Here is a 14,424-nt window from a genome sequence, read left to right as displayed (position 1 = left end):
GAAAACTGCATTTAATACGCCTGAAGGCCATTTTGAGTACTTGGTGATGCCTTTTGGACTTTCTAATGCTCCTTCAGTCTTTCAGTCCTTTATGCATGACATCTTCCGTGAATATCTGGATAAGTTTATGATTGTGTATCTGGATGATATTCTGTTTTTTTCGGATGATTGGGAGTCTCATGTTAAGCAGGTCAGGATGGTCTTTCAGGTCCTGCATGACAATGCTTTATTTGTGAAGGGCTCAAAATGTCTTTTTGGAGTCCAGAAGATTTCTTTTTTGGGTTTCATTTTTTCTCCTTCTACTATTGAGATGGACCCAGTCAAGGTTCAGGCTATTCATGACTGGACGCAGCCTACATCTGTTAAGAGTCTTCAGAAGTTCTTGGGTTTTGCTCATTTTTACCGTCGCTTCATAGCTAATTTTTCTGGCGTTGTTAAGCCTTTGACGGATTTGACCAAGAAGGGTTCTGATGTGACTAATTGGTCTTCTGCGGCTGTGGAGGCTTTTCGGGAGCTGAAGCATCGGTTTTCTTCAGCTCCGGTCTTATGTCAGCCAGATGTCTCACTTCCCTTCCAGGTGGAGGTTGATGCTTCCGAGATTGGAGCGGGGGCTGTTTTGTCGCAGAGAAGCCCCGATGGCTCTGTGATGAAGCCATGTGCTTTCTTTTCAAGAAAGTTTTCGCCTGCCGAGCGGAATTATGATGTCGGTAATCAGGAGCTGTTGGCTATGAAGTGGGCATTTGAGGAGTGGCGACATTGGCTAGAGGGAGCTAAACATCGTGTGGTGGTCTTGACTGATCACAAGAATTTGATTTATCTCGAGTCGGCCAAGCGGCTGAATCCCAGACAGGCTCGTTGGTCGTTGTTTTTCTCTCGTTTTGATTTCATGGTCTCTTACCTGTCGGGTTCGAAGAATGTGAAGGCTGATGCTCTTTCTAGGAGTTTTGTGCCTGACTCTCCTGGAGATTCAGAGCCGGCTGGTATCCTTAGAGAAGGGGTGATTTTGTCTGCCATCTCCCCAGATTTGCGACGTGTGCTGCAAGAGTTTCAGGCAGATAGACCTGACCGCTGTCCACCGGAGAGACTGTTTGTCCCGGATAGATGGAAAAAACAGAGTGATCTCCGAGGTTCATTCTTCGGTGTTGGCGGGCCATCCTGGAATATTTGGTACCAGAGACTTGGTGGCCAGGTCTTTTTGGTGGCCTTCCTTGTCGCGGGATGTGCGTTCCTTTGTGCAGTCTTGTGGAATTTGTGCTCGGGCGAAGCCTTGCTGTTCTCGTGCCAGTGGTTTGCTGTTACCTTTGCCTGTCCCGAAGAGGCCTTGGACGCACATTTCCATGGATTTTATTTCAGATCTCCCTCTCTCTCAGAGAATGTCTGTTATCTGGGTGGTGTGTGATCGTTTTTCTAAGATGGTCTATTTGGTGCCTGTTGTGTATCCGCTTTTTGGGCTCCCCTGGTGGTTGCTGGTGGTACTGGTGACTTGTTTGCACTTTGCTTCTTCTGTTCACCTGCTTCCATCAGTGTTTGGGAGTTTCCTATTTAGCCTTGCTCTCCAGTCATTTCCTTGCCGGTCATCATTGTAACCAGAGCCTTCGGTTGCATGTTCCTGCTACTAGTCTGCTGATCAGCTAAGTGGACTTTGTCCTTTTGTTTTGTACCTTTTGTCCAGTTTGCAGTTTTTGTAATTCTCTGTAGCTGGAAGCTCTTGCGGGCTGAAATTGCCACTCCTGTGTCATGAGTTGACACAGGAGTCTTAAGGTAATTTCAGGATGGTTTTTGAAAGGGTTTTCAGTTGACCGTGAAGTACTCTTTTGTATCCTTCTGCTATCTAGTAAGTGGACCTCTCTTTGCTAAATCTACTTTCATACTGTGTATGTCTTTTCCTCTTAATTCACCGTTATTACATGTGGGGGGCTGCTATCATCTTTTGGGGTATTTCCCTAGAGGTAAGCCAGGTCTGTTTCTTCCTCTACCAGGCGTAGTTAGTCCTCCGGCTGGCGCGTGGCATATAGGAAGCCGTAGGTATGCTCCCTGGCTACTGTTAGTTGTGTGGTAGATTTAGCTCACGGTCAACTCGAGTTTCCATCACCCGAGAGCTAGTTCGTTACTTATATATTTCTTACATTCCCTTGCCATTGGGAATCATGACAGGTGCCCTTGCCTAAGTTGCCTTCCTCCTCCGAGTTGGTTCCACTGTTTTTTCAAAATGTGGTTCGTTTGCACGGGATTCCTGAGAACATTGTTTCTGACAGAGGATCCCAGTTTGTGTCTAGATTTTGGCGGACCTTTTGTGCTAAGTTGGGCATTGAATTGTCTTTTTCGTCGGCCTTCCATCCTCAGACGAATGGCCAAACCGAGCGAACTAATCAGACCTTGGAGACTTATTTAAGATGTTTTGTTTCTGCTGACCAGGACGACTGGGTTACTTTTTTGCCGTTGGCCGAGTTTGCCCTTAATAATCGGGCTAGTTCTGCTACTTTGGTTTCTCCTTTTTTTTGTAATTCGGGGTTTCATCCTCGTTTTTCCTCGGGTCAGGTGGAGCCTTCTGACTGTCCTGGAGTGGATGTTGTGGTGGATAGGTTGCATCAGATTTGGAATCATGTGGTGGACAATTTGAAGTTGTCACAAGAGAAGGCTCAGCTCTTTGCCAACCACCGTCGCTGTGTGGGTCCCCGACTTCGCGTTGGGGACTTGTTGTGGTTGTCTTCTCGCTTCGTTCCTATGAAGGTCTCCTCTCCTAAGTTCAAGCCTCGGTTTATCAGTCCTTATAAGATTCTGGAAGTCCTTGGCCCTGTGTCATTCCATCTGGACCTCCCGGCATCATTTGCTATTCATAATGTGTTCCATCGCTCGTTGTTGCGGAGGTATGTGGTACCTGTGGTTCCTCCGGTTGAGCCTCCTGCCCCGGTGCTGGTTGAGGGAGAATTGGAATACGTGGTGAAGAAGATCTTGGATTCTCGTGTTTCTAGACGGAGGCTCCAGTATTTGGTCAAGTGGAAGGGCTATGGTCAGGAGGATAATTCTTGGGTTGTCGCCTCTGATGTTCATGCGGCCGATTTGGTTCGTGCCTTCCATGTGGCTGATCCTGATCGCCCTGGGGGTTTTCATGAGGGTTCGGTGACCCCTCCTTAAGGGGGGGGGTACTGTTGTGAACTCTGTTTTCAGGCTCCCTCTTGTGGTCACTGGTGGTATGGTGTGACTTTTGCTTTGGGCTCCCCCTGGTGGCTTTGTTTGTTATCCTGCTGGTCTCTGGCTATCAGCTGGTTCGTTATCCTCTGGGAGGTTCCTATTTAGCTCTGTTTTACTTCCACTTGTGGCCGGCTGGCGATGTAATCAGTGCTACTCAGATTCCTTCTGACTACCTTGCTCCCAGTCCATCCAGGACAAGCTAAGTTTTGTTTGCTCATTTTTTTTATCAGCAGTGTTTATCATGTTGTTTTGTCCAGCTTGCTAAAATGTGATTCCCTCGCTTGCTGGATGCTCTAGTGGACTGAGTTTCTCCCCACACACCATTAGTTGGTGCGTGGGTTCTTGAAATCTCAGGATGGATATTTTGTAAGGGTTTTTTATTGATCGCATAGACCCCTGCTCTATTTTCTGCTTTCTAGTACTAGTGGGCCTCTTTTGCTGAATCTGATTTCATCCCTACGTATGTGCCTTCTTCTTCCTTCACCGTTAATATTTGTTGGGGGCTTCTATATCTTTGGGGATTATTTCTCTGGAGGCAAGCGAGGTCTCTCTTTCTCTTTAGGGGTAGCTAGTTCCTCAGGCTGGCTCGAGACGTCTAGGAAATTTTTAGGCACGTTCACCAGCTACCTCTAGTTGTGTTACATAGGTTCAGATTTGCGATCAGTCCAGTTACCATCTCCCTAGAGCTTGTCCTTAGTTTATTCACTTGCTGGTCTATTCGTGATCCTCAGCCACTAAGGATCATAACAGTAGACACCGGGAATGGTCTTCCAATAATCTTGAAGGAGTTCCCACAGATGCTTAGCATTTGTTGGCCCTTTTGCCTTCACTCTGCGGTCCAGCTCACCTCAAACCATCTCGATTGGGCTCAGGTCTGGTGACTGGGGAGGCCAGGTCATCTGTTGTAGCACCCCATCACTCTCCTTCTTGGTCAAATAGCCCCTACACAGCCTGGAGGTGTGTTTCGGGTCATTGCCCTGTTGAAAAATAAATGATGGTCCAACTAAACACAAACCAGATGGAATAGCATGCCACTGCAAGATTCTGTGGTAGCCATGCTTGTTTAGTGTGCCTTCAATTTTGAATAAATCCCCAACAGTGTCACCAGCAAAGCACCCCCACCCCATCACACCTCCTCCTCCATGCTTCACGGTGGGAACCAGGCATGTAGAGTCCATCCGTTCATCTTTTCTGCGTCGCACAAAGACACAGTGGTTGGAACCAATGATCTCAAATTTGGACCCATCATACCAAAGCACAGATTTCCACTGGTCTAATGTCCATTCCTTGTGTTCTTTAGCCCAAACAAGTCTCTTCTGCTTGTTGCCTGTCCTTAGCAGTGGTTTCCTAGCAGCTATTTTAACATGAAGGCCTGCTGCACAAAATCTCCTCTTAACAGTTGTTGTAGAGATGTGTCTGCTGCTAGAACTCTGTGTGGCGTTGACCTGGTCTCTAATCTGAGCTGCTGTTAACCTGCGATTTCTGAGGCTGGTGACTCGGATAAACTTATCCTCAGAAGCAGAGGTGACTCTTGGTCTTCCTTTCCTGGGGCGGTCCTCATGTGAGCCAGTTTCTTTGTAGCGCTTGATGGTTTTTTTGCCACTGCACTTGGGGACACTTTCAAAGTTTTCCCAATTTTTCAGACTGACTGACCTTCATTTCTTAAAGTAATGATGGCTAATCGTTTTTCTTTACTTATCTGCTTTTTTCTTGCAATAATACAAATTCTAACAGTCTATTCAGTAGGACTATCAGCTGTGTATCTACCAGACTTCTGCACAACACAACTGATGGTCCCAACCCCATTGATAAGTCAAGAAATCCTACTTATTAAATCTGACAGGGCACACCTGTGAAGTGAAAACCATTCCCGGTGGCAACCTCTTGAAGCTCATTAAGAGAATGCCTGGAGTGTGCAAAGCAGTCATCAAAGCAAAAGGTGGCTACTTTGAAGAACCTTGAATTTAAGATATAATTTCAATTGTTTCACACTTTTTTGTTAAGTATATAATTCCACATGTGTTAATTCATAGTTTTGATGCCTTCAGTGTGAATATACAATTTTCATAGTCATGAAAATACATAAAAATCTTTAAATGAGAAGGTGTGTCCAAACGTTTGGTCTGTACTGTATATATATTTATACTTAATGCAGAGCTAGATAGCAGAAAAGCCGGTAATCAATTGCCGGCTTTTGCTTTCTCTTTATCAAACCCGACAGGATATGAGACACGGTTTCCATACTGTAAACCATTTGATATCCCTTATTTTTTTTACATATTCCACACTACTAATGTTAGAAGTGTCTGTGTGCAAAATTTGGGAGCTCTAGGTGTCAAAATAAAGGGTTAAATCACGGAAAAAAACTGGCGTGGGCTCCCACGCATTTTTCTCCGCCAGAGTGGGAAAGCCAGTGACTGAGGGCAGATATTAATAGCCTAGAGAGGGACTATGGTTATTGGCCCCTCCTGGCTAAAAACATCTGCCCCCAGCCACCCCAGAAAAGGCACATCTGTAAGATGCATCTATTCTGGCACTTAGCCACTCTCTTCCCACTCCCGAGTAGCGGTGGGATATGGGGTAATAAAGGGTTAATGTCACCTTGCTAATGTAAGGTGACATTAAGCCTGGTTAGTAATGGAGAGATGTCAATAAGAATCCAATCCAATAGTAATAAAGGGTTAAAAAACACACACGTTATGAATAAAATATTTTAATGAAATAAATACACATGGGTTTTAATATCTTTATTGTACTCTCAATCCAACTGATGACCTTGTCATCTGAAAAAAAGGGAAAATTAAAAAGCAACAATATCCCATACCTGTCCGCCATACAGTCATGTCCCACGATGTACTGTATGTATATATATCACTCCGATAAATTGTGAAAAAAGTGGCGGACTCTTTCTTAGCCCATGTGGCAATGTTTCAGATCCATAGCATAACCTTTCTCTGCTGTGGAACTGAAATGTTGCCATATGGACTAATAAAGAGTCCACCCCTCCCCCGCTTGCTCAGGGCCCCAGCACTTGCCATACTTACCTCTTCCCACTCCTCCGCTGCAACATCTTCTGACTGTGACGTTTCAGGTCAGAAGGTGCAATAACATCATGTCTGTGCGCCCTCTGTCTGAACAGTCACAGTGCAGAGAGCCGGAAGACACCGATGCTGAGGTGTACAGAGCAGAGCAACGGCTGCAAGGAGAGGTGAGGATTTCAGTTTTTTTCAATGTTTTGAGCATCATATGGGGCCCATCAAACACTGGAGCATTACATGAGGAACATTATGTATGGAGCATAATATGGGGCCCATTATATACTGGAGCATCATATGGGGCCTATTATATATGGAGCATCATATGGGTCCCATTCTGTTTGGAGCAATATATAGGGCCCAACATATACTGTATGGAGCATTATATGGTGCCCATTCTGTTTGGAGTTTGGAGCAATATACGGGGCCCACCATATACTGGAGAATTATATGGGGCCCATCATATTCTGTATGGAGCATTATATGAGACCTATTCTGTATGGAGCATTATATGGGGCTCATTATACTGCATGCAGCAATATATGGGACTCATTATACTGTATGGAGCATTATATGGGGCTCATTATTCTGTATGGAGAAATATATGGGGCTCATTATTCTCTATGGAGCAATATAAAGGGCTCATTAGTCTGTATGGAGCAATATATGGGGCTCATTATTCTATAGGGAGCAATATATGGAGCTCATTATACTGTATGCAGCAATATATGGGGCTCACTATTCTGTATAGAGCAATATATGGGGATCATTATTCTGTATGGAACAATATATGGGGCTCATTATACTGTATAGAGCATTATATGGGGCTCATTATTCTGTGTGGAGCAATATATGGGGCTCATTATTCTGTATGGAGCATTATATGGAGCTCCATATACTGCATGGAGAAATATATAGGGCTCATTATTCTGTATGGAGCATTATATGGAGCTCATTATTCTGTACGGAGCAATATACTGTCTGGTTTCTGACCTATTGTACAATAGATATCACTCATGTAAGAAGTGAAATCTTTGGTATTGTGCTATACCTATATTTCCCTACTGTATCTGTGCATTATGAATTGTGGTGCGTGTTAAAGGAGCCAACTGAGACTCTTTCACCCGGTGTTAGGGTTAGCGGAATGCACAAAGTAAATATAGATGATGTTATTGGTGCGTTCGCAGCCCGGGGTCCACCGTGCAGGAGGAACCTGCTGCTAGTTAATGGCACTATATCGCAGTATACGCGAACTCTGTTACCTCACAGAGTCAATTATATAAAAAAGGACTGTGTCCTGTTAAGCTCACAGGAGCACACGGAAAACTGCTGAGCAGATAGCAGTCAGTGGTCACGCAGTCAGGAAAGCACACAACCAATTCCTCACAGAAGTATTCTAGTGGCTTATTTCAGCGGGGCCCTGAATACATGCAACCAAACTCCTGACCGGAGTTGCCGGTATTCTAATGGCTTTTCCAGCCAACCCTGACCACAGGCATACATGACCACACTGGCGCAAAGCACACAACAAGGATTAATACTAGCGCATAGCCGTGCGGCCATGTGAACATTTTATAGCTGCAGCAACCTTCCCAGAAGGACCAATGGGAGGCTGCCACAGAACTTGAGCAACTTCAGGACCTTCCTAGAGGACCAATGGGGATTGCTGCAGTACCTGAGCATGTGACACTTGATCTCCAATGAGAGATCTTACCCTGGACATACTCAGAAGGGGAAAATTAAGACTTAGTCCCAAAGACGTCTGCTCACCGCTGACCAGTACTGGCTACAATGGCAAAAGCTGGAAAGGCAGCAGTAACCCTTTGCACAGTGTCAGACTGAGCGAGACGCTGGGACCGAAGCCTCCACTGAGCAGGCTCCACTGCGGCAGGAGAAGAATGAGAGACCGCAGCGGAGATGGCTCAAGATTCCCCCTGTGCAGAGGTGGGAACTTGACCCCTAACACCCGGAGCCCACAAAAACCTGGAGCCGGCCCCGTATGCACTGCACAGTACCACTTCTGTCTTGCTGTCAAAGAGGTGAAAAAGACTTTGGGAGGGTCAATATTGGTTTAGTATTTTCAATATTACTATGGCCAAATAAAAATAAAATATTGAAAAAGCTGTTTAAATGGATTATCCCAAGTAATCCCCTCTTATCTGGAGAGGGGATAACTTTCCAATTGTTGGCGATGCAACTGCTGGAACCCCTATGATCCTGAAAATCGGAGCTCTCTAGAGCACCATGTAAATGCAGGTGTGGTCGATCATACGAACTGTGTCGGCATTCACATATGGCTCTTCAAATGTCTGCTTTTAGGAGAGTGAGGGGCACGACAAAGTAAAGCAAAATTCACTGATCGGTGGGGAGTGTTTTAGTTTGTGGGCTGGTGAGGTTTGTGTGGCAGGGCTACTTTTTTGTCTCAGTCCGGCCCTGGCTTTCACACTAAAATACAGTAAAATCTAACAGTTGCTTACAGTAAAAAATAACATAATTGTGCATATTCTGCAGTTTGTTGTGTGTCATAGACATTTTCAAGTAAATATTTATTAAGCAGAAATTACATGGCAATGAATTTATAAATATACATGTTTATATGTTATGATATTGTATGACATTAGCACAAAAGTAATTATAGTGCTGATCTATAATTTCACATAATGCTTTGCTCTATATTTCCCTCGTATCCATGAACTGCTGATGAACTCAAATTAAATCCCAAAACACAAATAAAACTAGTTTAATAATAATGAATTCTTCTGTTAAAGTAAAATCATCCATAAATAAATATATAAACATCATGAACACTTATAACATGAAATAATTGAATATTTCTGCTTTATATACTTTGTTCAACAGAATCTTACTTATTATAAGCTTAAATTACAAAAGTACATAGTATTTTTTAGCATGTAAATTTTCAATACAGAATAGTACTGTTGCATACTGCAACCAGAACATTTTATGTCAACCAATCAGTATAGAGGAGTGGGTAGATCCTAGGAGGATTTAGTTTTAATCCAATTTCCTTAAATACACGGTTTCAACGTGAATTTGAACATTTTGAGATATGATATAAAAAAGAATTGCCCAGCACCATTTTCCACACTGCTGAAGCATCAAAGAACAGGCTAACATCATTTTGCATTGCCATGTGGTCCTTCCAATAATGCCCTTCTTCTATGACAACTTAAGGATCATCACACCTTGTACAGAGGTGTCAGTACCTGGGTTATCACAGATCAGCGGTTCCATGTGGATCACAGTTTGTACAGCAGTCATTTTTCTGTCTCTCGCTCTCCTGGAAATTGTAAGCTCTTATGGTCTGCAGTGGTGATGGCTTGGGACTGAAATTTAGCCCTGGCATTTAAAAGCACACAGGCCCATGCTGTCCCTGCCCTTTCCCAGTGTGATGCTAGTCACTTCTCTCAGCCAAGCCGTGAGTCAGAGTGGTCAAGGAGTCCAAGGTCAGAAGCCAGGAGGGTACATCATAAACAGAAGGAAGAGACAAAAGCATAGTCAGGTAATGTTCCGAGGTCAGAGTACCAAGAGGATAATGGATCAGAGTTGAAGAGGTTAAACAGGCAGATGGGCAAAGCGAAGTCCAGGGTCAGGCAACAAATCAAGCACACAGAATTTAAGGCACAGGAAAGCACAAAGCACAAACCTCGCAGGCTGAATGTACATTTTGCAGTTTTCTGGGAGACACAGCTCAGTTAAGAAGCATGGTTGTTAAGTGGAATAATGAACACATAGAGACGGTAGACACCTCACAGTCTCAGATTGAATAGTCGAGCTGTCATTCAACACACTGACAGCTCAGCACGCCCCTGTACCAGATTGGATGGCCAAGCTGTAAATCAAGTACTGACAGCTTCAGCACATCCCTACACCAGATTGGATTGCCAAGCTGTCAGTAACTGCATCCCAGACATGCTGAGGGGTGGAACCGTGACAGTACCACCTCTTCTAGGAGGGCCACCTGACCCACAGGCTTCCCAGGAAATTTTAGATGGAAGGCCCAAACTAGCCGATCGGCCTTGACATCTCAACAAGACACTCAGTATTTCTCCACTGGTCCATATCCCCTCCAGTGGATGAGGTACTGGATGGAATTACCAACCCTCCAAGAATCCAGAACCTTCTGAACCTCATACTCCAGACCACCATCCACTGAAAGCAGAGGAGGTGGGGATGAGGGAGACAATGCAGAAGAAACATACTCATTTAATATGGATTTATAGAATTCATTAGGAATGCAAAGAGATGGAGAGGCTTTAATCTATATGCCACAGGATTGACCACTTTCAGGATCTCATATGGACCAAGGAACTTTGGACTCGACTTTGCCGACAGCACTTTAAGTTTAATGTTTCTAGAAGACAACCAAACCTTATCCCCAATCTTAAAGACAGGACCTACCAAACATCTTCTATCTGCCTTTTGTTTTTGGCAAATCTGGGCAGTCTCAATATTCTTTTGAACCTCCCTCCAGACATCCCAAAGTCTCTAAACGGTGACCACCACCCAAGGGCATTCAGAACTGATCCGAGAAAATTCACCAAAATGTGTATGAAAACCACAGTTACAGAAGAATGGTGAGATCCCGGTATATTGATTTTCTCGACTGTTAAAAGCAAACTCAGGGAGAGGTAAAAACGAAGCCCAATCCTCCTGCAGACCTGCAACAAAGCACCTTAAAATTTGTTCCAAAGACTGATTTGTCCTCTCAGTCTGACCTTTGATTTCAGGGTGATAAGCAGATGAAAAAGACAAGTCAATCCCTAGTTTACTGCAGAAAGCTCTCCAAAATTTAGAGACAAATTCTACTCCCCTATCAGATAAAATGTTCAAAGGGATTCCATGTAATCTCACTATATGAGAAATAAACAACATGGAGAATGTCTCCGCATTAGGTAATCCTGACAAAGGAACACACAGATAGCAGTCTTACCATCAGATAGAGGTAAATCAGTAATGAAATCCATGGATAAATGAGTCCATGGTCTTTCAGGAATAGGCAATGGAGCCAATTCCCCAGTTGGCCGACTATGACTGACTTTGGCGCGTACGCAGACTTCACAAGCAGATACAAAATCTTTAATATCATTATGCATGAATGGCCATCAAAAAAGTCTACCAATGTCTTTCCTAGTGCCAGTAACCCAAGGATGACCACTTAAAATGGAATTATGAAATTCCTGTAAACCCGTAATCTTAGGAACACAGGCACAAATAATTTAGACCCTAGGGAAGTGAAAAGAGCCAACAACTGAACTTTACAAAACTCCTCTTCCAGCTCCGAGGTTACCATACACACCACAATACCCTGAGGAATAATGGAGGATGAAGGTTCTGGAGTAGTAATGGAATCTAGACTATGAGATAAAGCTTCAGCTTTCACATTCTTAGATCACATTCTTAGACCCTGGCCTGAAAGTAATAGAAAATTAAACCAAGAGAAAAACAAGGACCATCTGGCCTGTCTAGGAGTTGACCTTTTAGCCAATTCAATGTAAGCCAAATTCTTGTAATCCGTGATTACTGTAACTGGATGAACTGCCCCTTCCAAAAAATGCCTCCATTCTAAAGGCCAGGTTGACAGCAAGTAAGTCCCGATTCCCAATATCATAATTTCTCTCTGCCGGTGAAAATTTTTTAGAAGAAAAAAGCACATGGATGCAAGTTAGCCAGAGTTTTGGACCGCTGCGATAAGACTGCCCCCACTCCAATCTCCGAAGCATCCACCTCCACAATGAGCAGTTCTTGGAGATCAGGTTGGAGCAGAACGGGTGAGGACATAAAACACTCTTTTAATCCCTTCATGACCTTGGGATTTTACATTTTTCCGTGTTCATTTTTTGCTCCCCTCCTTCCCAGAGCCATAACTTTTTTATTTTTCCATCAATATGGCCATGTGAGGGCTTATTTTTTGTGAAACGAGTTGTACTTTTGAATGACATTATTGGTTTTACCATGTCGTGTACTAGAAAACTGGAAAAAAATTCCAAGTGCGGTGAAATTGCAAAAAAAGTGAAATCCCACACTTGTTTTTTTTTGGCTTTTTTACTAGGTTCACTAAATGCTAAAACTGACCTGTCATTATGATTCTCCAGGTCATTATGAGTTCATAGAAACCAAACATGTCTAGGTTTTCTTTTATCTAAGTGGTGAAAGAAAATTCCAAACTTTTCTAAAAAAAAAAAAAATGCGCCATTTGCTGATACCCATAGCGTCTATTTTTTGTGATCTGGGGTCGGTTGAGGGCTTTTTTTTGTGTTCCAAGCTGATATTTTTATTGATACCACTGTTGTGCAGATACCTTCTTTTGATCGCCCGTTATTGCATTTTAATGCAATGTCACGGCGACCAAAAAATCGTAATTCTGGCGTTTCAATTTTTTTTCTCGCTACGCCACTTATCAATCAGGTTAATCTTTTTTTTATTGATAGACCGGGCGATTCTAAACGCGGCGATACTAAATATGTGTAGGTTTGATTTTTTTTGTTTTATTTTGAATGGGACGAAAGGGGGGTGATTTAAACTTTTATATTTTTTTATTTTTTTCACTTTTTTACTTTTTTTTTTTTACTTTTGCCATGCTTCAATAGCCTCCATGGGAGGCTAGAAGCTGGCACAACTCGATCGGCTCAGCTACATGGGAGCAATCATCAGATCGCTCCTATGTAGCTGAATTCCTGCATTAATATGAGCGCCGAACACAGGGTGGCGCTCACAGCAATCCGGCATCAGCAACCATAGAGGTCTCAAGAACCTCTATGGTTACTTTGCAGACACATCTCTGACCCCCGATCATGTGACGGCGATGCGCTCATTTCTGGCGAAGCGCCAGTTAGATGCCGCTGTCAGCTTTTGACAGCGGCATTTAACTAGTTAATAGTGGCGGGTGGATCGTGATTACTCCCGTCGCTATTGCGGGCACATGTCAGCTGTTCAAAACAGTTGACATGTCCCGGCTTTGATGCGGGCTCACCACCGGAGCCCGCATCAAAGTGGGGGTTCTGACCTCAGATGTACTATCCTGTCCGAGGTCAGAAAGGGGTTAATATTTCAAAAGCCCTGATAGCACCCGACAACCAAACCTTGAAATTTGCCCCCTTATGTGTAAGGTCAGTAAGTAGCTTAGCAATCTGTGTAAACCCCTTGATAAATTTTCTATAATAGTTGTCTAATCCCAGAAAAAGCTGCAAAACCTTAAGATCACGATGTTGAACCCAATCAATTATGGCCTGCACCTTCACTGAGTCCATTTTAAACCCTTCTGCTGACAAGATAAACCCCAAGAAAGAGATTTCCTGAACAGAGGTCAGAGTACCGAGAGGATGACGGATCAGAGCTGAAGGGGTTACACAGGCGGATGGTCAAAACGTAGTCCAAGGTCAGGCAACAGATCAATCATATAGAACTCAAGGCACAGGAAAGTACAAAGCACAAATTTCACAGGCTGAATTTATTTCTGGCAGTGTTCAGGGAGACACAGCTCAGTTAAGAAGCATGGTCATTAACTGGAATAATGAACACATGGAGACAGCCGACACCTCACAGTCTCAGATTTGATAGTCGAGCTGTCATTCAACACACTGACAGGTCAGCATGCCCCTAAGCCATATTGGATGGCCAAGCTGTCAAAGTACTGACAGCTTCAGCACACCCCTATACCAGATTGGACAGCCGAGCTGTCAATAACTGCATCCCAGACATGCTGAGAGGTGGAACTGTGACACAGATGGGGATATCTATTGCTAATATTACCCTGCCTAGAGGATATCAATATTTAGTACATGACCAATTGTCCTATTAATATACTGTTTAAGATGGAATAATAATAGTATGGTGCTCTCCCCAACAGCCCTTTATATAGTATGATGGTTTCCCACAGTACCCTATATAGTATGATGGTTGCCACAAAAGCACCCCATATAGTATGATGGCCATCACAACAGTACCCTATATAGTATGATGGACACACAACTTCACAAAATATAATATGGTCCAAAGAATGGCCTCTTATGTGGCATGATTGTTGTCCCACATATTATTATGGTTCCCAAGACAGTATTATAGTCCCCCACAGTGTCACGGGGTTCCCGTGACAGTGTGGAGCCAGAAGAGTGCAACGTCTGATTGCTCTTACTCTGGCACTGAGAAGAATCACTTGTCCTTCATTTTAAATGGG

The sequence above is a fragment of the Ranitomeya variabilis genome, chromosome 6 (assembly GCF_051348905.1).
Source record: "Ranitomeya variabilis isolate aRanVar5 chromosome 6, aRanVar5.hap1, whole genome shotgun sequence".
In the NCBI taxonomy this organism is placed as follows: Eukaryota; Metazoa; Chordata; class Amphibia; order Anura; family Dendrobatidae; genus Ranitomeya; species Ranitomeya variabilis.
The sequence above is the reverse complement of the archived record's forward strand: the minus strand, read 5'-3'. Positions refer to the sequence as shown.